The following is a 22,506-nucleotide window of genomic DNA, read 5'->3' as shown; positions in this document are numbered from 1 at the left end:
TGACGTTTCCTCTTGTTTAATCCTAGGGTCCTAGGTTCTGGGAGGAAGACGCCATCTTCAGCCAGAAGGGAAGCATGCCATTCTCATTAAATCATGTCAAGACTACCACTCAATGTCTAACGTGAAATTTTTAATTTTGTTCTTTTTAATGTGCATAGCCCCACATTCTTTCCTTTACAGATTTGCTGAGGGCCTTTGCCAAGTTTGATGGAAGAGAACAACTTTGCTGCTGCTTACCAGATCTTAGCTAAGTCATTTCTGCTCCTTGTCTGGTATTAGAGATTGAGCCCAGGGCCTGGTGAATGCTAGGCAAGTGCTCTACCATTGAGTGATAGTTCCAGATCTTTTTTTAAAATTCTGAGACAAGGTCTTGCTAAGTCCTGCGGACTCTCCTTGAACTTGTGATCCTCCTGCCTCATACTCCGGAATAGATGCAACTACACACATGTGCTACCACACCTGGCTCTTAGCTGAGTCTTTAATGAAAAACATTCCACATGCCCTGTTTTGCCTAGCCTGGGTGAAACAATCTTGGCTGTATTAGTCAGGTGACTCACCCAGTCGAGATACTGAGTAAAGATATTTATGGCTGTGGGTAGATAAATGGAGGCATTTGTCATTCTTAATGTACAGCTGGTGCAAGGCCTTCCTGGATGCCATGAGGAAATACAGAGTGGGTGGAGCTAAGCTTGTGGGGCAAAGTCACAGGAAAAGCAGAAATTTGCATCTGCAACTGTGTTTTTCTGGATGACCCTCAAATTCCACATTTGCTTTTTTGTTTTAAAATGGAAAACAATCAATAAAAATGAGCCCCTGTTGCCTTTGTTTGGAGGTGTCCACAGCTCCCTAGGCATGAATATCTGTCTTCCAGCTGTCCTGTCTCCCTCCTGGGAGGGTCCAGCTGAAGACCTACCCTGGCTCTGGAGGAGCCCAGGATCCATTATCTCCAATTGAAAGTACTTTGCTGTCTTGTTTCAGTCATGTTTTATCCACATTCATTAAACATTCTGAAATGGTTGTAAATTTCAGGAAGGCTGATGAGCCTCGGATAAATAGAAGGCATTAAGGCGTTTTCCAAATGACAGTAATCCCTCCTGCCTTTCACAAAGCCAAGTGAGTGGGTTTATTTTGGGATTTGCCTCATTGAATTTGATTTTTCATTCGTTTGTTATTGATATATTTATTTGTTGATTGTGTATCTGTTTTAAACAAAGATTTTAGACAGAATAGCACTTTGAGGTAGCACAAAAATCCAAAAGGTGAAACGCACCAGATCATTTATTGTAGATGTTTTGGCTCATTTAATAATAACCATTCTTTTGACCTATTTTTAATTTTAGTTCAGAAGGCACAGGAAAATATAGCAACTTTTTGAATGTGTTTTCCAGGGAGGAAGGGAGGAGAGAGAGAAAAGGAATGGAGAGTGAGAGGGAAGAGAAAAAGAGAATCTGCTTCTTTGAAAATAAGTAGATACAGCTCTGGTGATAAAATCATCCACCCTAATCTGGTTTTGAGACATTTCCATGAAATTTCTCTGTCCTCTTTTCCCATGATCACTTCCACCTTGCCTTTCACCATTTCTTCTCTCTTGTTCCTTGATTCCTTTTGCTGATGTGGACCAGTGCTTCAGGGTGGGATGTGATTTTCTGGCTGATGTCTGCATCTTCGCTTGACCATTAGTCCACACAGTGAGAGACCCCATGTCCTCTCCTTCCTACTCGGCCACCCTTGCTGAAACCCCAACACTTCAAGCTGGATATCTGCTCTCTTTCTAGGTCAAACCATGTTGACTTTCCAAGGTAGGAACTGCTTGCTCTGGTGCATGGAAACATGCATCAGTGGAGTCAGTCTGGAGGGTGATGGGCCCATGCTTGGGAGCAGCATCTATCCCAACACTATGCACAGCCTGAGCAGCTACTCTGCAGGAGTGCAGAGTGCCTGAACAGAGAGGAGGTGGGGTATCCTGGGGAGGTCTAGAGGCATTAGCAAGTTTCTGCCCTGAGTGACTCCTGATAGGTGGGCCGTACAAAGCCCTATTGTTCTCTCGTCATGAACCCGGTAAACCACAGGCACTGTCTCAAGTCTTGTCCCTGATTATTACATGTGGTTTCCTAAAAGTGAATGAGGGAAGAAAAAGAAGAAGAAGGAGAAGGAGAAGGAGAAGGAGGAAGGAGAGGAGGGGGAGGAGGAAAAAGAAAAAGAGGAGGAGGAAAAGGAAGAAGGAAAGGAGGAAGAGGAAAATATTTAAGTACTTTAGTCACAGGGGCTGTGCTATTTACACACATCATCTCCTTTAATCCCCACAGTAATTCTATCAGAAAGGGACTTCCCGCTCTATTCTGACAAACTAATGTTTGAAGAAGTTGGGTAACTGTTTAAGGCCATAAAAGGCCAGGTTTCAAACCATGTTGTTCTGAGTTTTGAGTCTTTTTTTTTAACACTTCTATTATATTAAGATAAACAACGACAATAACACTAATATTCAGGAGCCGAGGACTGTGCATATGGGTGTGTATTTGTTTCGTGTAATGTGTGCATGCGTGTATCTTTGTATTCATGCATGGGCATATGTTTGCATTTCTATGTATTTGTGTTTGTGTGTTATGTGTTTACTATGTGTGCATGTTTATGGATGTGCATGCGGCATTTTCCGGGAATGTCTTAAGAAGCAATAGTTGAGCTCTGGTGGTCACTATAGGTAGAGGCCTCATGATTTCACTGTGGATTTTAGGGATGTTGAGTGGCAGAAACCTAAGGATACTCTTCACTTCCTTAAACTGTAGAAACTGTAGCATGACTCATTGTAGCATGGGTTTGTATGTCCCCAGAACATGTGTGGATCATGGGTTGTTCAACCCTTTAGCAAAATGTGAAGCTGACACTGTGCTGGGTGAAAGGGTGTGATGAGAGTTGATCAGGACGAGGGCAAGTATTGTATCACTAGCATGATTTAGAATGGCTGATGCATAGTGAAAATAAATAGCAGATGGACTCTTAGATGGCTTTATATTGTTTTTAAATTCCATGTGCATCAGGCACCCTGGGAGATTGCCCCTGCTCTTTACCTTTCTTGGTACACCTGCAAAACACCCACCTACACGTAGCATAAGCAATGAGGAAACTTTACTGTCTTACAAAAAGCAGTCTGGAGTCTTGCTATTTTCAGGGCTGCTTTGGCAGCTTCACAAAAAGACAAAATCAAGGAGCTTCCTGTTCTCCACTCCTCCCTGAGGAGTCCTCGACAACCACCTTGCTTCTTGTGGCTCAAGATGACATGAGGTAGAGAGGAGACAAGGTCTGGCTCAAGGAAAGTGTGCTCGTGCCCAGTGTCTCTCTGAAATAGGCAGGACAATTTCCCAGGGAGTTACTCCAGAAAAATTCTAGGGTTGGGTCACATGGCCAAGTGCTAGTTCAGTAGGCAAACAGCTACAGCCTGCCAGCCAAGACTTTTGTTCAGGATTTTACATTTGAAATGGTTGAAAAAGTCAAAAGAAAAATCTTGTGTTATGTCATATATGAAATTAAATTGTCAGCGCTCCTGTTAGTGTTATCATAATACAGTAACCTGATTGTTTAGGCACTGATAGGGCTGCTTTTGAGTGACAGCAGCAGAAGCATTGTACTGGCACATGGGCAGCGTGAGCAAAGCACAAACTTGGCAGGCACATGGGAGAGGAGGTGTTTGATACAGCTGGAAAAAGAGCCTGCGTAGTAGATTAGGAAAGGGCTTGGAAGGCCTTGAATGCTGAGCTAAAATCTTTATCCTGAAGGAAATGGAAGGCTTGTAGGAAATGAGCTGCTCTGAAATGCAACTTACTGAAGATATGGCAGATATAGTCTTTTGGGGCTTCCATAACAATTGGAAACAACAGAAACCTGCATTTCACAGTCCAGAGGCTAGGATGCCCAAGATCCAAGGTAGCAACTGAATCAATGTCTGGCGAGGGCTCTCGTGTTCACAGACAACTCCTTGCTATGTCCTCACTCAGTGGTAGGAGAAAGCTATCTCACTGAAAGCTCAACCTCAGTGGAGGAGGCACAGTGACCCTGGATGGAAGAACTGGTAAGTCCTGAGTTTGATTCCCGGTACCAAAGAGTAGCTTTCTGGTGATCCATGGAGAAATCAGTGGTAGCCTAACACCATGCTACAACGCCTACATCAATCACCTTGCTTTGTGTTGTCACACAGGTGTCTTATCATCTCACACTATCACAAGAAGATGTGTGAATACAGTACAATGCCATGTTTTTGAAGAGGAGAAAGACCACATTTAAATAACTGTTTTATAGCTCATTGTTGTAACTGTTCTATTTTATTATTAATTGTTATTAATCTTTTACAGTACACAATGTATAAGTTAAATGTTAGCATAGGTATGTACTTCAGAAAACAACATGGAAGACGAAAGGTTTGGTTCTGCCTGTGTTTCCAGCCTCCATAGGAGGTCTTGGAAAGTATTTCCTAAGGGTGGTGGTGGGGCAGCTACTGCTTGAGTAGAATATAGAGGACAGGCAGTCTTAGTCCATGACATTAACTACAGAACTGTTCTGGCTCTTTTAGCAACAAAACCGATTGGATTTTTTTGCCTTCTACTACGTCGATGTTCTGTTGCCTAGAGTTAGCAGCTATATACAGGAATACACCACAGTATATAGTTTGTACAGAGTTGATTGAAGTAAAATATCAAAGTAACCCTACCATCTTTCCAATAGCCATTGCCTATCCCAAAGGAAACTGATCTAAATAGTTTTATGTTAAATTTTTTGTACTTTTTGTATGTAATTAATGAACTCACATGTTCTGTACTTTACCAATTGACTTGCCTTTTGATTTAAATACCTTTATCAGCTTATAAAAATTGCATTCTTTTGAATTAGCAGTATAAATTTTTATGTGGACATACCACAGTATACTTAATCACTCCCCTAACTGATGGATATTTGAATTGTTTCCAGTTTTCACTGTTACAACATAGCCAAGAATATCTTGGTTGTTCATATGCATTTATTATTCATAAGATTTCCCATCTTTTTCTTGACATTTCATCATCTGTTTGTTGACATTTGTAATTCTTCTGAAAGTTGCCTCTTTATAGCTTTTGCTCATTTAACTATTTAGATATGAGCCTTTTTATAGTTTTATAGGCAATATACCTATTTTGGATAGTAATCCTTTATCTTGTACAGTGTGTGCTTTCGTCCACTGCATTGCTTGTCTCTCAATTTTACCTATGGTGTTGTCATGCAAAATTAAAATGTCTCTGTATTCAAATCTGTCAGTCTACTGTAGGATATTTCAATAGTCTCCAATGCGGTGTATCTAAAATTGCATTTTCTATGACTTTCTCTTCTTGGATATTCACCCATTCCTTTATTTCATAAGTGTAACGCATAGGTGATGTTTAGTTTTTGGTTTCCTTTTTAATCACAAAGGTGATTGGCAACCTTTATGGCTAGTGATTTTGTAATTTTTTAAAAAGCAAGACAGAAGTTCAAAGAGATCCTTTTAAACACAGCGATCATGCTCTCCACTTAGCAGCAGGAAACGCTAGAGTGCTAAGGCTATGTCTTTGCAAGTTCCTGCACCAAAACTTGTTACAAAGGACTCTGTGTTGCCTGGTGGGAGGCTTCTCAACCTTGGTGTTGTTGGACTTTATTTTGTTCTCTTTGGCTAGCTAATTTCCAAAGCAGACCACTTTTCAGCCCACAGAGAGCCTGTTTTTTATTGTGAGTGCAATAAAAGTAGGAAGTTTGTGAGAAGGAATGGTGAAAACTTTTTATGAACTCCAGGGCAGACAGACGTTCCTTTGCTGTGGTGAAAATAGTTCCTAAACTCACCTGTGCTAGTGTGGGAGTCGGGAAGCAAGCTTAGGGGAAGCCATCCATTTGAATAATGGCATTTCTTTCCTTCCTTTTTGGTTCCTCTCCACGCTTCCTCCTCCACTTGCTCCTTGCATGAGTCCTGTCAAAGAGGGGAGGACGTTGTTTTATGTTTTTTCTTTGCCCTCTCCCTGGGCTCCCATGGCTGTCCTTTGGGGGACCTCCTGGCAACTTCCCATTGCAGAAAACTTGACAACCTGGAACCTGGATTGACTCAAACCCGTGAATTTCCCTTTCTGAAGCCTTAGGATGTCATGGGGTTCCCCAGCTGATTCCATAAATTTGCAGTCACATTGTAAATCAAACAGCTGCAGAGTGGCCTGCACATCTGCTTGGGTCTGTTATTCTCTTTACACCAAAAGGAAACTAACTCTAGAAAGGTCAGTAAAATGTGCACATTGCTAGTAAGTGCTTATATTACTCTTCCCATGCATGGACCAAAAATTGCAAGGCTTTCACTTCCTATAAAAAATCTTTAACCTCCTCACAGTTACTTAGCATAGCTTCATAGAACTCTGCCTAAAGGTTGCAGGAAAAGCAAATGAAAAAGTAATATCCTGGAGTTTCTTGAGATCTCTATGTACCTTTGGAGGTTTAAAGGTGTTGGGAGCAGTGATAGAAAATAGCTAACAAGGGCAGAAAGCAAGAATTCTTTTATTGGTAGTCACCAGGTTGGACACGGGAAGCAATTTTCTTTAACGATACTCTATTTCCCGTTCTCATAGATTGATATGTTAGGCTAGGAGATACTGTTATAACAAACACACACCCGCATTCTGCATCCTCTAGCCATTTTTAGAGACTTAACACTACAGATGTTTATTTCTGGTTCATGCAGGCCTGATTGGAGCAGGTGAATCTGTGGGCAATGACATTCATGCTGGGGAGGAGGGGACAGTGCAGAGAGTTGTACTCATGCATTTGTAAGTTTAGTTCTATAAGAGACAAGTGGTACTTTGCTTGCTTCCCATTGGCTGGAGCTAGTAATGTGGTCCCTTTCACTTAAGGGAATTCAGAAGCATGGAAGAACCTCTTTGGTAAGTACTGAGTCTCTGACACCCCAAACATCACTATACTTAATAATTCTTAACTTTTGTTTTAGCAACTATCCCCTTCACACTTTTCTCTTTATTTCTAGTATCAATATCCATAAAAATATGCTAAAATATGACCTTAAATGAAAGGTAAAAGCCAATATAACTTAAAAAATGTTCATGCAGAAGAATAACTTGGACTATATATAGCTCTATATAAAAAATCTTTCTGAATCAGAACATATAGTTCTTAACTAAGTGTTATCAAACAAGTTTATCATCAGCCTCTAAACTGTTTTTAAAGTAAACTAGTTCAGCAGCAGCTCAAATGTACCTTCACTGTAATCCTGACCCACAAAAATCATGTGGAACACTAGTTAAATATTTTCTCCAATCTACTTCAATTAAAACATCACTGGCTAGGATCCACTTTGAAAGAGCACACTGAGATTTGCAAAAAGATCATTTGTGTTAATTTTCCACAGAACATTTGGATAGTTCAAAAGGATACTCAAAGGAAAGAAAAATTTCATACAAAGAAATGATTTGTGAAAAGTTGAAATTTGAATACCAGTTGGGTGGTGGTCTTTGGATGAAGACTTTTCTAATAGAGTCAATTTTGCTTACTCACCTGTTCAGCTGTGTAAAGTACACCTGTTAAGTAAAGTCGGTGTGTACAAAAACATACATATATGAGGAGTTTTGTCAGTTTTTGGAAGGCAGCTATGCTCACCACCATACCACCAACACTGCATGGTTTTGTCAGCTTTTAAAATCTTACAGATAGCATTCTGGAGTATTCCATTGTCATATCTGCATCTGATAGGTTTTCCTCATGGGAAGTTCCCTATTACAGCTCATTATTTTTGGTTGTGTCCTCACTTGAGTGTTTTTTTTTTCCCTGTGAGAGTTGCTGAACCCTGGGATACAAACATGTTCCTATATTTGCTTTATTTTGCTAGCTCTTTAATGGTTTTTACTTGCATAGAACTAGTTTTCTGGTGTCATCATCATGGTGCAATGGCAAGCAAAAACACTGAATGACACCCAGGATTTGGAGGCAGATTTATTTATGATGACAGGCATTGATTGGGATCATTCCCAGAATATCAGGCCCTGATCTCTGGTGATCTAGAACTTATATGGGATAAGCAAGCAGGAAGTACAGAGGCAGAATGGTTTGTCAACTGGGGATTGGTTTTTACAATATGCGTCACAGTGACCAGCTATTTTTAAGAAATGAAAGTAACAAGAACAGTAACCAGAACTGTTACCTGGGCAACTAACAAACTGAAGTATACTGGTTGGGGCAGGTCGGGGGGCAGCTTCTGCTACAATGGTGCTATGCAGAGAATCCCTACTTTATACGTATGAGAATCAGCCCCTCTCTATCCATTGGTTTTGCATCCATGGATTCAACCAACTGCAAACCAAAAATCTTTGGAAAAGGAAAAATTGCATCCATGCTGAATATGTACAGATTTTTCACTATTTCCTAACCAACACAATACAATACCTACTTGGATAACATTTTCATTCTATTAGGTATCATAAGGAACCTGCACATTACTTAGGGAACATATGTGTAGACCGTATGCAAATATCATGCCGTATATATAAGATCTGAGTATCCATGGATTTTGATATGTGCTGGACCCTAGAACCAGCTCTTCAACACCAAAGGGTAACTTTTCAGGCTGGTAGTTTTTAGTTCCAACCACCAGTGATCCAGAAGGAGATGTACTTCCTTGCCACTTGGTAAGCACAATTAGAAGATATTTTCCTAGTGGCGTTTTCTTGAAGCACATAACCTTTCCTGGGTCTTTGCAAGGCCTATGTTGTCCCCTCATGGACAGAAGAATTCCCAGGTCTCATCTGCTATCTCTTTCCTTCTCCAGAAGCCATAGCATTTTCTCTAAGGTAGAACTCTGCAGCTTTTAATTTCACCTTTTATTTCTGGTCCCTGAAGATATTCAACATTGTAGTTTGAATTCAGCTTAGAATGCTTCTGTGAATGGTTATGTTTTATCCACTGTGTGTTTAGAGCCAGGCAAGAGAAAGGCCTATCTTTTCTAGCTCTTCAGTGTGCAATTTCCTTGAAGCTGTACCCTGGTGTTAAGGGGGACATTCCTTTGCACTTAATTGTGTTCATCCAGTTCGTGCTACCACTGCTGTTTTGTTTGTTGAGTTTCCTTTGCTCTTGAACAATACCTGATGTTAAAAAGGTCCAATCTCAAGCAGGAAACAGACCGTTAACCATAGTCTCCAATGGACTCGAGTTCCTTTTCCTCATGTAGTTCTCATCCAGCTCCACTGTGCTTGGTTACAAACAGCTCTGCCTTCTGTACCATGAGCTTCTGGGATAGCAGTCAGATCTCACTGGCATTTTATCTGCAGTCTGGCACCATACCTACCACATAGATTGGATGGGACATGTATTAGTTATTGGTTATTTAGCAGGAAGCTCTACCATTGGTGATGCAGGTGATGACAACGACAGTCATGCTGATAATGTGTTCTACTCTGCCAAAAAGGGGCTCACAGGATTCTGGTTATGGTATTTCTAACTAGAGGCTTCTTTCAAATTTTTCTTTTTATTAGTACATGCCTGCAATACATCATGATTACTTTCTTTGTGGGGAGTTGGTACATACATGTACATAACACTTTTTAATTCTTTTTAGAAAAAGTCCTTGCTTTAGTGGATTTTTAAGTGCTATTGGTGGCTATTAACCAGCCCGTGTAGATCAACATGTGCCCTGCTTGTGCACACAGCCATTAGCTGCACAGAATGAGCTCCCAAGGGATTGGGGTACAGAGCTTTTTGAGGAGGGGCTGCTTCCTTTTCCTTGGTGATGGCCTCAGTCACCAAGTGCGTGCTCCGAGGCCACCTGCCACAAGCTCTGCTTGCCCAGCTGCCACCCCTTTTCCTGTCTTCCTTCTTCCATCCTGCCTCTCTCTTTTACCATAAGAAGTGAGTGATCCTTCCTAGTGCTTGACTAAGAAAACCCATAGTAGTTTACCAATAAACATTTTTTGAATGAATTCTTTTAATTATCCTTGAAAGGGAAAATTTGTCTAGCTAAGATTTTCAAATAGAGGAAGCCTCCAGTGCAAAAACAAATGATGACAGCCAGCGTTTACTAAGCACATCATTATCTAGCTGGTACTTATTGCTAAATATTTGACACCAGTGAAATCATTCCACCTCTCAAATGACCTGTAAGGTGGGGACATTACGTATATGTTGAAAATTACACACCTGAGGCAGAGAACAGATGGAGAATAATTCATTCCAGATCTGCAAAGGACAGAGTTGAGCTCTGAGCCAAGACTATCTGTCTGTAAAGCTTGTTACCATACCCATTATGCCACACTTCACAAGGCATCCATTGCTGAGCACCCACTCCATTTAGGAATGCCCACTAGGCTCAACTACAAAGTTTAAATCTTTATTTTTTATTAACAAGTGATGCAGAGGACTAGAAGGCACTGGGCCCCTCTTGCCCTCCCAGCCTGGCAGATTCAGGATGGAGCCGGGGGGATTTAAATAATTAGGTTTTCTATTGCAAATACGAGTGTGACAGCTTGCGTCAGCACTAAGAATTTGTGGTCTAAATGTCTTAGATTTCTTTCTTGGTTTCTAAATGGTGAAGATGATATTTTAAAATGTCATGATGGCAATATTATTCATATTAATATTAGAAAGATAAAACAGTAGTTTTTAAAAGGTAAAGTTTTGAGATGAGAGTAAGTCTACTTTATAATGAAAGGGTATGTGTGTATGTCTGAGAGGAGAGAGAGAGAGAGAGAGAGAGAGAGGGAGGGAGGGAGAGTTAACCTTAATGCAGGCTCTAAAAGGCTAACGGTGTTCACGTGAGCCAGTCTAGCACCATAGGAAAGGAAGTTTGGCTAAGGAAGCACTGTCATTCAGAGAGGAAGTTGCCCACTCTGCCTGTCCTGGGGACATGCATGTGTTGTGTGTAGGATGTATTTGTCCAGACCAGACACTCTCATTATAGTATATGGCTACTCTGTGTTCATGAAGAAGATTACAAAGAAGACATGGGACAACTTCCAGGAAATTTCTTTGTAAAAAAAAAATTAATGTGTATTCCTTGTCCCATCTTCTGGTGTAACTCCTTCCACCGGCTGCAGCTGAAATAATGACTGTAACTCAGCAGCCATCTTTGATCATGAGGAACTAGAATACAGCAAAATGTTAGAAAGAGCCTGGACCAGTGTCCTTACAGGAAGTAATACAGGTCTTGGTTTGCTAAATAGAAAAATGTACTTTCATCCACTTTAAGTGACTGTTAATTGGTGTTTTGTATCACATGCAGTTAAAACAAATTGTAGCTGATCTGTGTTATACCAAGTGACTCCCAGTGGATTGTCTAGTATAAACAGGGAAGAAGTAAAACCTACTGAACAATTAAATCATTTTTGCGGTTAGCTCAGCTTGAAGAAATCCTATCTAAACCACAGTGGGGATGATCAGTCTCCTTGAATTCTCTCGTCTTCTTCATTTAGCTAACTCTTTCCCGTCGTGATAGAGGAAACGGGGAAATTTCCCACTTTTCTAGGTGTTTCTACTTCTCAGCCTCTGTCTTTGGCCAGGTGCCTTTGCTGTTCTGATCAGAGGATACTATGTCATAGATTGCTGCATTTCCTGTGGTGGATGATAAGAATTAGGTGGGGCCTGTCCCCCGCACCCCAGCTGGGGTGTCGAGGGGAGTCTGAGGGTACTAGCAAGGCAGGCTTCATTCTCCTCACAGAAGGAGAAGCTTTCATGGGTGAAGATGATGAGGGTGGTGGTGGCAGGAAGGATGCTTTGGGAGAGATGCCCACTTCTCTCCTTATAGCTACAAGGGCTGTCTTCTGATAAACTGCCTCTGTGAGAGAAAAGCTAACGGGATTTCTGTGAGTGCGTGGATTTGAAGTCCGTGGATATATTAAGAGTGGAAAAACTGCACATTGCATAGGACGGCAGTTACATGGGAGGATTTGCCATAGTACTAAGTTATTTTCTAGTACTTTGGGAACTCATAGTTATTTGCACTAGTACTAAGGGAACTCATCGCTGTCTTCCAGAGTGGGGTGTAGCCACTCCCCCTCTAGAACATGACTCCAACTTAGAAGCTGATGTAGCACTTTGAAAATACTTTAAAGTTTTTGATAAGGACAGTACATTAAAAGACTCTTGGAATGGTTTTTCTAACTCGGGTGCCTTTTTACCATACTGGTCTGATAGTTTGTGTACAAAAACTTGCGTAAGACTGTGTCTTGGGAGAAATGAGTGGCAAATATGTGCATCATTATGTCTTTTACGGCAACACAGAAGCAACAGGGCATAAATGGTTATAGATTGGGATACAGTGGGGAACACCACGTGTATTAATGACAACAGGAGCTCAGACTGTGTGTGTGGGGTACTTTCCAAACACTTCGCAAATGTTAGCCCAGCTAACTCAACAGTAACACAAGCAAATGCTATTATTATCCCAATTTTTAGATGGCAAAACCAAAACACAGGGATGATGTTTCTTCTAAGGGTAAAAGGTTAGATTATACATAATTAGTATAAGGCAATACTGGGAGTTGAACCAGGGATTTGAACCATGGACCCAGAGTCCGAGCTCTTCAGCATACCCCAGATCAAGTGCTATCATTGAACACACACAAACACATGCACATGTACACGTGCACACTCACTTTGAAGAATTCCAATGTGAAGTGTCATTATCCATCCTCAGATTCAGGACAGAGAATTCTTTTTAGCAGTAATAGACAGAACCATATACATGGGTTTGAATAGTCAAGTATATTAGGAATTACCTTCTTTTTCTAACATTAGAGTTGACACCATCTATGTGACTTTAGACACATAAATTAAACTTTCCAAGATTTGATTTTCTTATTTGTAAAACTGAAATAATAATTTTCTCCTTACAGGGCTGTTAAGCATGAGGGTCCCCAAGATGAATGCAATCAACATGTATCTCAAATATATACTAATAAAATTTTTAAAAAGACTAGCAATATTAATGGAACCAATGAATAAAAAAAGTCACCTATCTCTCAGGTGATTAAAAGCACATTTTAAGTTGGTTTAAGTACAAAAGTGTTCCTGTAACCAACAATTCTCAGGGTAGTCCTCAGATAGGTTCATGGTCAAAGGGTCTAACCTGTTTTATTCATATTGTCATTTCTCCACTTTCCAGTTCCATTTCGTTCTCCTCCTTACTTTGGCTTCATTCTCAGTTTTCATGAGTGCAAAAGAGCTCAAATCCAATAACTTCCTAGGGTCAAATCTAACTAGAAAGCAAAAGCCTAGGGTTTTGTGGGATTAGAGCAGATTGCTGTGGATCTGAGTCAAGTGCCTTGCCTTGAACCTATCACTAAGACCTGGGGGAATTGCCTGCTTTTATTAGTCAGGTGTCTGCCCTGTCCTGGAGCCAGGGGTGGAGTCAGTGGTTCCTGAGAAGGGAAGGAGCTAGTAGAGGAAAGGTGTTTCTCTTGATGAAAATCTGGATGTTACCCTTACGCAGCCTGGGTAGGTGGATACCAGACCAACTCCCAAGCTAGTGGCCAGCCTACGGGATGCTCTCAATACACGGTAGGGAGCTCCAGTCTTGTTCTGGTTTTCAAACACATGAAAGACCATTCTGAAACATGTTTCTCATAATTGTGCTTATAGAAGGGCACATAAGAACTTTGTTTAACAAGAAAATAGATGTCATCATCATTAGAATTGCAAGAAAATACATTCTTACCTTGCTTTTTACTCAGTACTTCCTTCACCCTTACTTATTGTATTCCCTCAGTGATTTTAAAAGCCTCCCACATCCTTTCTTCTGATAGGAAGACCAGAAATGGCGTGTGGATAATGCATGCACTGTATCTTATCAGGCAGTCTTTCAGCAAACCATCTCCAAAGCCCCAGCATTAGAAAAGTGATCCAGTGCAGAATTTGTTATTGCAAGGAGAAATGAAACCAGGAAACTAAATTTTCTCCATTATTCTTAGTATAAATATTCAAGTTTATCATTTGGTGCTATGTATTTATTTATTCACTCAACAAATACTAATTAAGCACCTACAGTATGTCTAGTTTTAGTTAGTGGAAGGAATTGGAGACCTCTTTTGTTTGAATTTATGTGTTCCATCCTCTTTACCCTCTGCTAGTGTCTGAGCTGAGTCCTAACTAGTCCAGATGTTCTTTCCATCAAACTTGTCTGTGTTTGTGCAACTGTACTGTTATATATCACCTCTTCTCTGGAGTTTGGGAGGCAAGGGTGAGCTGATAACCATCCCAATTTTTATTTCTTTTGTATCTTGGGATTCTTCAAAGATTGTTTTCAAAGAACAGGATATACACAGAGATATAGGAATCAGACGGTCAGGTCTAAATTTCAGTCTGCCACTGCCACTGTAAGTATGTGATTTTTGAAAAATCAGTTAGGTTCTATAGGTCTATTTGGTCACTGACTAGAGTGAAGATGAGAGAAAGTACTTTGCAGAAATATTTCATGGAACTTTACAGAACATGGTGCAGATCCAAGATGATGTATGTGAAAAGTATTTGGCACAGTGCCTGGCACATAGTAGAAACTTAATACAAGTTTATTTCCTTCAAACTGTCCCTTCCCCACCCTTCCACCCTTCCCTCTAGGCTTCCTATTTCTCTCCCTTCTAATGCCACTTTGGGGCAGCTGGTGCTGGCCTTGGCACCAACAGAGATACATATAAGATGTGGCCATTGGTGCCCCATGTGCACATGGTTCTCATGCCCTGTTGAGCTGCCCGCAGAAGTGAGTGCCCATCAGAGATGCCAGGACTGATGTGACCTCTCAGAGCAGCACCCGCCTGGCTCTGCCACAGCCCTGGGATGACCTTGGCTGCCACCCTGCGAGCTGAACTCTGGGAACATCACAGCACTGACTAGAAAATGAGCTTGAGGATGATGGGGAAGCAATGTTTATCTTTTCAGTCCTCTTCAGAACAAGCTCATAGGGAACACACTGTATGTGTGAAGGAGAGCCACAGGGAGCTTAGTGAGGTGAGCAGCTCTTATGGTGAGTTATGGGCACATAACTCCTATTAGTTTAGACAAGCATAGAAAAAAGACGAAGATGTCATGTATGTTGGTTACTTTCATTTGTCAACTTGCTGAGCTTTAGCACCTAGTTACTCAAGGGTTAACCTAGATTTTCCTGTGAAGATATTTTGGAGTGGTAAACATTCACAATCAGCTGAATCTAAGTAAAAGAAATTCTCCTTGAATGTAAGTGGGCCTTATCTAATCAGTAGAAAGGGCATGAGGGGTAAAATTAAAGTTTCCCCGAGGAAGAAGGAATTCCACATATAGACTGCAGTGTGACAGCATGCACCTGTCCAACCTGCCGACTTGCCCAGGCAGACACACAGTAGTGGACTCTTCACCCCTCCCACATATGTGTGTCCATGTGTGTGTGTGTGCACCTGCATGTGTGTGTGTGTATGTGCTCACATGCGTGCATGTGTATATTTTTCTAGTTCTGTTTTTATGGAAGAATTCTGATATACCATGTGTACAGCTAAAAGATGCCATTGATCATGCTGTCAGTGAGATTTTAAGTCAAATTTGATGCAGATACCCATTTTCTCTCACTACGTAAGTCATTTCATGGGCTTGTACCTGTAACGTAGTAGTCTTAATAACACATTTTTACAGCAGTGGTATCACTTTGTGTGAGTCCCTGAGAAACAAAGTGTCGCTGTAATACTGGAAATAAATACTTCACAATACTTGAAATGTAAACTGCTTCACAGGCATTATCTCATGTGATGGTAATGAGGCAGGTGGCAAGTATGATCAGCTTACGTTATAGACTGGAATTGGAACACACTGAATGTGACTTGGCTGAAAGCTATGCAGAAACTCACTAACAGATTAAGAATAGAAAATGGAGTTATACAGGCTGTAGGCCAGTGTTCAGCCAATTCAAGGTGTGGTCTCCTTGTTGTGTGTGAGAATCACCTTTGGTTATTCAATGCTGATTCCCGGATCCCATTCTAAGCATATTAAATCAGAGGCTGGCACTGGGACCAAAGTGTCTGCCTTGTTGGTGAGATCCTTGGGTGGATCTTAGCAAGTCGTGACCTGAGGATCTCATTAGGGGTAGCTTTTTTGTCTAGTCTATACCCTATTTAGCTCCATGGATACATAAATTAAAAACATTTGGAAACTACATAGCTGTTTTATCTGGGTCAATTAGGAGAGAAACTAAAGGAAAAAAGTACTGGCTTAGTTTTCTAAAAAATAGACTTTTAAATGCTTTTAATTATTTCCAAAGAGCTGTTTAAAGAAAATGAAGCCATCTATGAGTCACTGATGAGTAAATTCTGTCAACTTCCTGATCTCTTTTATTGATGTTTGTAGTTTTGCCTTTTAGCCCGCCATCCTCACCTGAGAGGCCCTTCCTGTTGCTCCCAGGGTTGTCTGGGTTCTTTAATCAAACAAAGGTCCACGAAATTTGCAAGTCAAGGACAGTTGCTACAGCAGCTCTGCCAGAAACTGTGCAGCAGCTCTTAAGCTATCTCTGTATGAGGGACGTCTGACAGGGTGAATTTACCTTGGCAAAATCACTGGATCCACTGGCCAAACAAACTCAACTGATGGTGATGCCAGTATTGATTGATCTTGTACCTTTAATGTCCTTGCCAGGGGTCATCAAACTTGCCTTAAAGTTTGATGAAAGGAGTTTTCTGTGCAGTAGAAGTGCTTAAGGTAACAAACTTACTTTTCTAGAAAGAAGTCCATATATTTTCCATAGAAACTATAACATTATTGTACACACTGTATTTGAGGAGACCTCTGTAAAAGCAAAGCCCTTAAGATCTATAAGGGAGGAGCCCATTATGTGGCAAAGGACTGGGTCTATCCTACAATTTGGTCACAGTCAGTACCTGTCCCTCTGCACGGGAATGCACTGCTCTGCAAGCTCTTAGGGATCTGCACTTAGGAGTCCAGTGTATGTGAGGGAAAGAGGCTGGGTGGACACGAGAACGGCTCTCCCCTACTGACAAAACACTATTTAGTGGAAAATGATCATAAACACTCCCCAAAGGTGTAAATTAAAGGCCTTTTGTAATAATGGAAAACTGAGCATGCAGATGCTTATTAGTGCAGAAATGTTTACATAAGTAGTGGACCATTCACACAATGGGACGCTGTGGTTAGTAGTCAAATGAGGCAGAGATCCATGTATGGGAATGGATAATAATATGTACTGGTGGTATGTATTTGTTTACGTAACTAACAAAAAATGATAGTTTTATTCTGTTTTCTAAAAATACCAAGCAGATACATTAGCATATGCATGTGAAAAACCCTGGGAGGATGTGCATTTCATGGTTAGGAGGTTTGGAGTCACAGAATGCATTCACTTTCTACATATTAAGTTTCTGCTGTGTTTGAATTTCCTATAAAGAAAATAATTAATTTCTTAATCAGAGCAAATATTAAAGGTTTAAACAATGAAATGCTGAACATTTCCTTTTGGGGGATTTTTTTTTTCTTTCTGCAAGAGCGAGACTGGTTAAAGTGTCTTAAAATGCAGGTCTGGTGAAGTCTAGGTGAAAGATGCTGGTTAGCTTGGGTGTCCATGGAAGCAGGGCAGAGACAGTCCTGGGGTGGTGTGACACCTGTGGAAATAGAGGAGGAGGCAGCACTAGACAGAAGAGGCCACCCCCTCTTGGCACGGACCTGACAGGATGCCGGGAAGCACTGGAGCCCAGGTGCCTGATGGACAGGGTTCATGCTGGGCCCTGCCTTCCTCAGCCCTGGTCTGGGGACTGCACCAGGAGGGGAGGGAGAACGAGGTGAGCCAGGACCCCCCTCCGAAGGTGGTCAGCTCCCAGGCTCCTCCAATCTGTGGCCAGTTCCTCCCTGCCAGGATCTGAGTGGAGCAACTCTGCCTCTGCTGCAATGCCTTTTCTGCCTCAGCAGCAAGGCTTGGGCCATTGTCTGTTTATGGCAAAGATGGTTTGGGGTTACAGCCTCCACTTTTCAGGGACCACTTCCTTTTCTCCACATTATTTTTACTATCCCACCTCCACTTCAGCTGTATGATGAAAATAATGGTAAGAAGAGGCTCATTGTGTGTGACTGTTCCAAAGGGTAAATTTGTATCTATATTAGTCAGATGGTAGACAGATACCACTGTATTTTTGTGAACATCTCCAAATGATTTCTGAGAAGATATGGGAAAAAATATAAATGGCAAGCACTTAAATATGTAAAAATCTTTACATTAATTCACATCTCTTCCTAATGTCAGCCCCCTGAGGAAGTTAACATTATTAACCCATTTTCCAGATAAGGAGACTAAGGCATAGAGAGTTCAGTTACTTTCTCCAAGTCACTCAACAGGTGGTGGGGCTAGGATTTGTGAGTCTAGTTCAAAGTCTAGGTGAGAGTTCATCTTTGTGAATAACACAGTAAAGTTCCTCTACAGTGGACTGTGTTCAGCATACTATCGGGGGCTGACCAGGCCCCCAATCACCTGGGTGAGGGTCTGACAATAAAAGAGACAAGACAATATTTGAGACTGTAAAATGAGACAATAATTGAGATTCTGCTCTTATCAGACACTGACCCAGACTCTCCGAATTGATCATGTCTTATTGCACATACAGCTTCCCAGAGGGCGTGTAGGGAGATCCAGGGAACAGCAGAGTGGAGGCACTGGCACAAGCAAGGTCTAGTAAGAGACAAAGCGTTCTTGTATGAATACACCATTGACTAATGGGAAACTTGTTTTTCCCTTGGGTTAATATTTACCTCTATAGAATTTTGTGCGAGAGTCAGAGTCTTCAGCTAAATGCTATATTGACTTTTGAGACATCACAGTGTCATGGGTCATTGAGACCTCTACTGTGGCCAGTGGCATAGGGAGTTCTGTTTCTGCATGCCAACTGCTGGCTCATCAGGCAAGGCATGTAGGCCTAGGACAGACTCAGACCTTTAATACAGAAAGCCAGTGTATGGATTTGTAGCTCACCCTGGCTGGTCTCCATCAGCACACCTTAGGGGTGTCGGTTCGAACAGAAGAGAAAAGAAACAGCAGGAGCAAAGATGTGTGTGCATATTAAGGAAGGGGCCTGTATTGAGACAGGGTCCACAGGAGCAGGTTAGGAGGCTTTGGCTGTGGATGGGAATGGGCAGGCCCAATACAGGCATGACCTCTGCTAGCTCTTCATCTGTTAGACAATCTCGACTGAACAGGAACTTCTCCCCTAGTGGAGCAACTTCCTCTTGGAAGATAAAAGGATGCTTCATGCTGAGTAAGTGGGAAACCTTGTTCTGCCTGTCACGTGTCCTGAGAATTCCTTCAGATTTACCTCCAAGTCTACGAGGCCCTCACTGTTTTCACACCCTTCCCCATCTCCGTTTGCTGTGGTTCTTGGGGTAGGGAAGAGATGAATGGATAAAATATCTTTTCCAAAGACTTTTGTCTCTATCTCCAAGCAGTGTTCTGGCCAAAATTTAACTTCAAAGAAAATCAGTAAGAGCCTCATAATTACAGTTATTGACACACAAGCAGCACAGTACTCTCTGTTCCTCTGATTATGAACAGTGTTCATCAAAAGGGTCACTTATCTAGAAAATTATTAAAAATTCAATGTACAGGAGATCTTCAAAAGCCTTCCAAAGGTAAATGTTAGAAAAGGCTGTTTCCATGACAACATCTTATCTCTTCATTCTCATTGGTCTGTTGCTCCTGTCTTCTCATCTGTAACCATCTTGTTTGAATAGAAAATTTTTTCTTCAGTAATTTGAGCAGACTTTAAAAATGTGTTAGGCATTCTTGGGTGAGGGTGTGCATAGAGGTAGAGTGGAAATAATGCATGAAGATGTTATCACGGGACCTTGGCAACCCTTGAGGCCAGGTTCAGTTTTGAAATGGGAATGAGAAGCCAACACTGAGAAGCAGATAAGAACAGAGTCTGTAGTTATACGGGAAGGAAGAAAGAGGCAAACAAGGAAGATATTTCTTCTGGTGAAGTAACACAGTATAGAAGTGAGGCAATGGAAGTTTTCCAGGAAGAAAGAGGCAAATTCAAAAGCTACTTCAAAGAAACAATGAATAGGAATTGGCAATTATTTTGATGTGGTAGAAGAATAAAAAATGTTGAAGATGACCAGAGGTATCTTGAGTAAAGAGAGATATGATGAGGTCAAAAGCCAGGCTTTAGGGGAAAGATGAGTTTGATTTTGGTCATGCTGAGTTTGATGTGCTGAAGAGAGACCTTTCTTCCAGACAGTGCATTGGAAATTGAAATCCAGAGATTAGAATGTCTTATTAATGCCTTATCAAAATGGGCCTAATATATCTCATTTATAGAACATCAGAAGATGTTCCATAATAAGAAAGTAAGGAAGTAAAAAGATTTTCAAGTTAGGACTTCATTGAACTTTTGACTGGCTCTTTTAAAATCTAAAAATTTCAAGCTATGTATCTGATGGGGATTAACATTCAAAATATACCAGGAAATCAAACAACTCGGTAGCAAAACATCATAATCCTGTTAAAAATGGACAACAGACCTAAACAGACATTTCGCAAAAGAAGACATACAAATGGCCAGCAGGTATATAAAAAATGTTCAACATGATTAATCATCAGAGAAATGCAAATCAAACCCACAATGAGATATATCCTCATTGCAGTTAGAATGGATACTACAAATGATAAAAAGTAAAAAGAGCTGGTGAGGATATGTAAATACAGAATTCTTTGATCTGTTTATGGGAACACAAAAAGCACAGCCATTATGGAAAACAGAATGGAGGTTCTTCAAAAAATTAGAACCACTCCATTTGGTTTTAGAAATCTACCACTGGATGTACATCCAAAAGGAACTGGAACCAGTATGCTGGAGAGGCATCTGCACTTCCATGTTTACTGCAGCACTGTTCACAGACTCTAAGAGTCCATCAACTGATGAATGAACACAGAAAATGTGGTCCATATACACAATGGAACGCTATTCAGCAATGACAGTGTATAAAATCCCTTTGTGACACATGGATGAAACTTGGAGACATTCTGTTAAATTAAAGTCACAGACTACAAATACTGCATGATCCCTACTCAAAGGTGCAACCTTAACAAAAGAAGTTGATCTCATAAGAAGTGTAGAGTAGAATGGTGGTTAATTACCAGAGGCCAAGGAAAGTATGAAAGTAAAAACAGCAGGGAAAGGTTGGCCAATGGGTACCAAGTAATAGATGAGTAAGTTATGGTGTTCTATTGCATCTGAAAGTGTCTGTAAACAATGGCATGTACTTGTGTTAGTCACTTTTCTTCTCACTGAAACACAATACCTGACACTCATAACTTAAGAGAGGTTTATTTTGGCTCACATTTTTGTCTGGGAACAAAGAAGCAAAAGCATGCCGGAGGAAAACAGCCACTCACATCATGACGGACAGGAAACAGAGTGAAAGGAGCCAGGAAGGGAGCTACATCCTTCCAACTTACACCTCCAGTGACCCGCCTCTTGCAACCAGACCCAAACTTCTAACAAGGAGTCACCTAGAGTACCCATATGATCCACCTTCCAAAATCTCTGCCTATGCACACATGAGGTTCTTAGGGAATATTTGGATATAAGCCATAATTGCCCTGCATATTTTTTAAAAAGCTGCAGAAAATGTTTTGAATGTTTTCACCACAAAGATATTATAAATGTTTTAGGAGATACGGTTACCCCAATTTGTACATTATATGATGTATGTATTTATTAACATTACATGGTACCCTATAAATTAATATAATTGCTGTGGCTCAAGCGAAACAATGAAATAGAAAATAAATTTTAAAATCTAGAAGCATAATCAAGAAATTGGTGATTCCCCCTCCCAAAGAAATCCGTTTAAAAATTATTGAGTTGCAAGTTTATTGGTACCTTTTAGTAGTGATTTGATTTCACTAATGTGTAAATCTTAACAAATGAAGTCTTAGAGATAATTATTTAAAAACTTGCTCTAGGGACACATAGCACCATCTCAAACCATGGGAATGACTCAAATGGTTGAGGGAATCTAAACCAGATGGGCTTAGTGGATTTGCAGATTACTGTGAAACTGTACAGCCTGCAGAGTTCTCCAGTGGAGCAAACATTCTCTCCAGAAGATTATTGAAACTGCTCAAAAATGTATGTCTTGGTCTACTTTTGTGCTGAATTTAAGTGGTAGTTGATCAGAGGATAATTCCATAGCCATCAAAAATGGGAAACATAAGACATGACTGTTTATATCCAAGTAATGAGGAATTATTATGCTTTTCCCTCTTTTTGCTCATTAGTCATGTCAAATGTTTTTTAAAGTTCATTTCAGAAATCACTGCTACAATTGCGAAATTAGTAGTCAATTCAAAAGCTGAGACATCCTCTCCAAAATGATGCCTTCAAAATGTCATTGCAATTTTAGGCACTGGAATTTTTGTTTTGTTTTGTTTTGTTTTTCTCTTCAGATTATTGATATTCTTTTGTTCCTTTCCCAATCCTTGACTTGTGAAACACTCTTATGTGGAAACAATGT

The sequence above is a fragment of the Chinchilla lanigera genome, unplaced genomic scaffold (assembly GCF_000276665.1).
Source record: "Chinchilla lanigera isolate Chin_1 unplaced genomic scaffold, ChiLan1.0 scaffold00031, whole genome shotgun sequence".
NCBI classification, from domain to species: domain Eukaryota; kingdom Metazoa; phylum Chordata; class Mammalia; order Rodentia; family Chinchillidae; genus Chinchilla; species Chinchilla lanigera.
The sequence above is the reverse complement of the archived record's forward strand: the minus strand, read 5'-3'. Positions refer to the sequence as shown.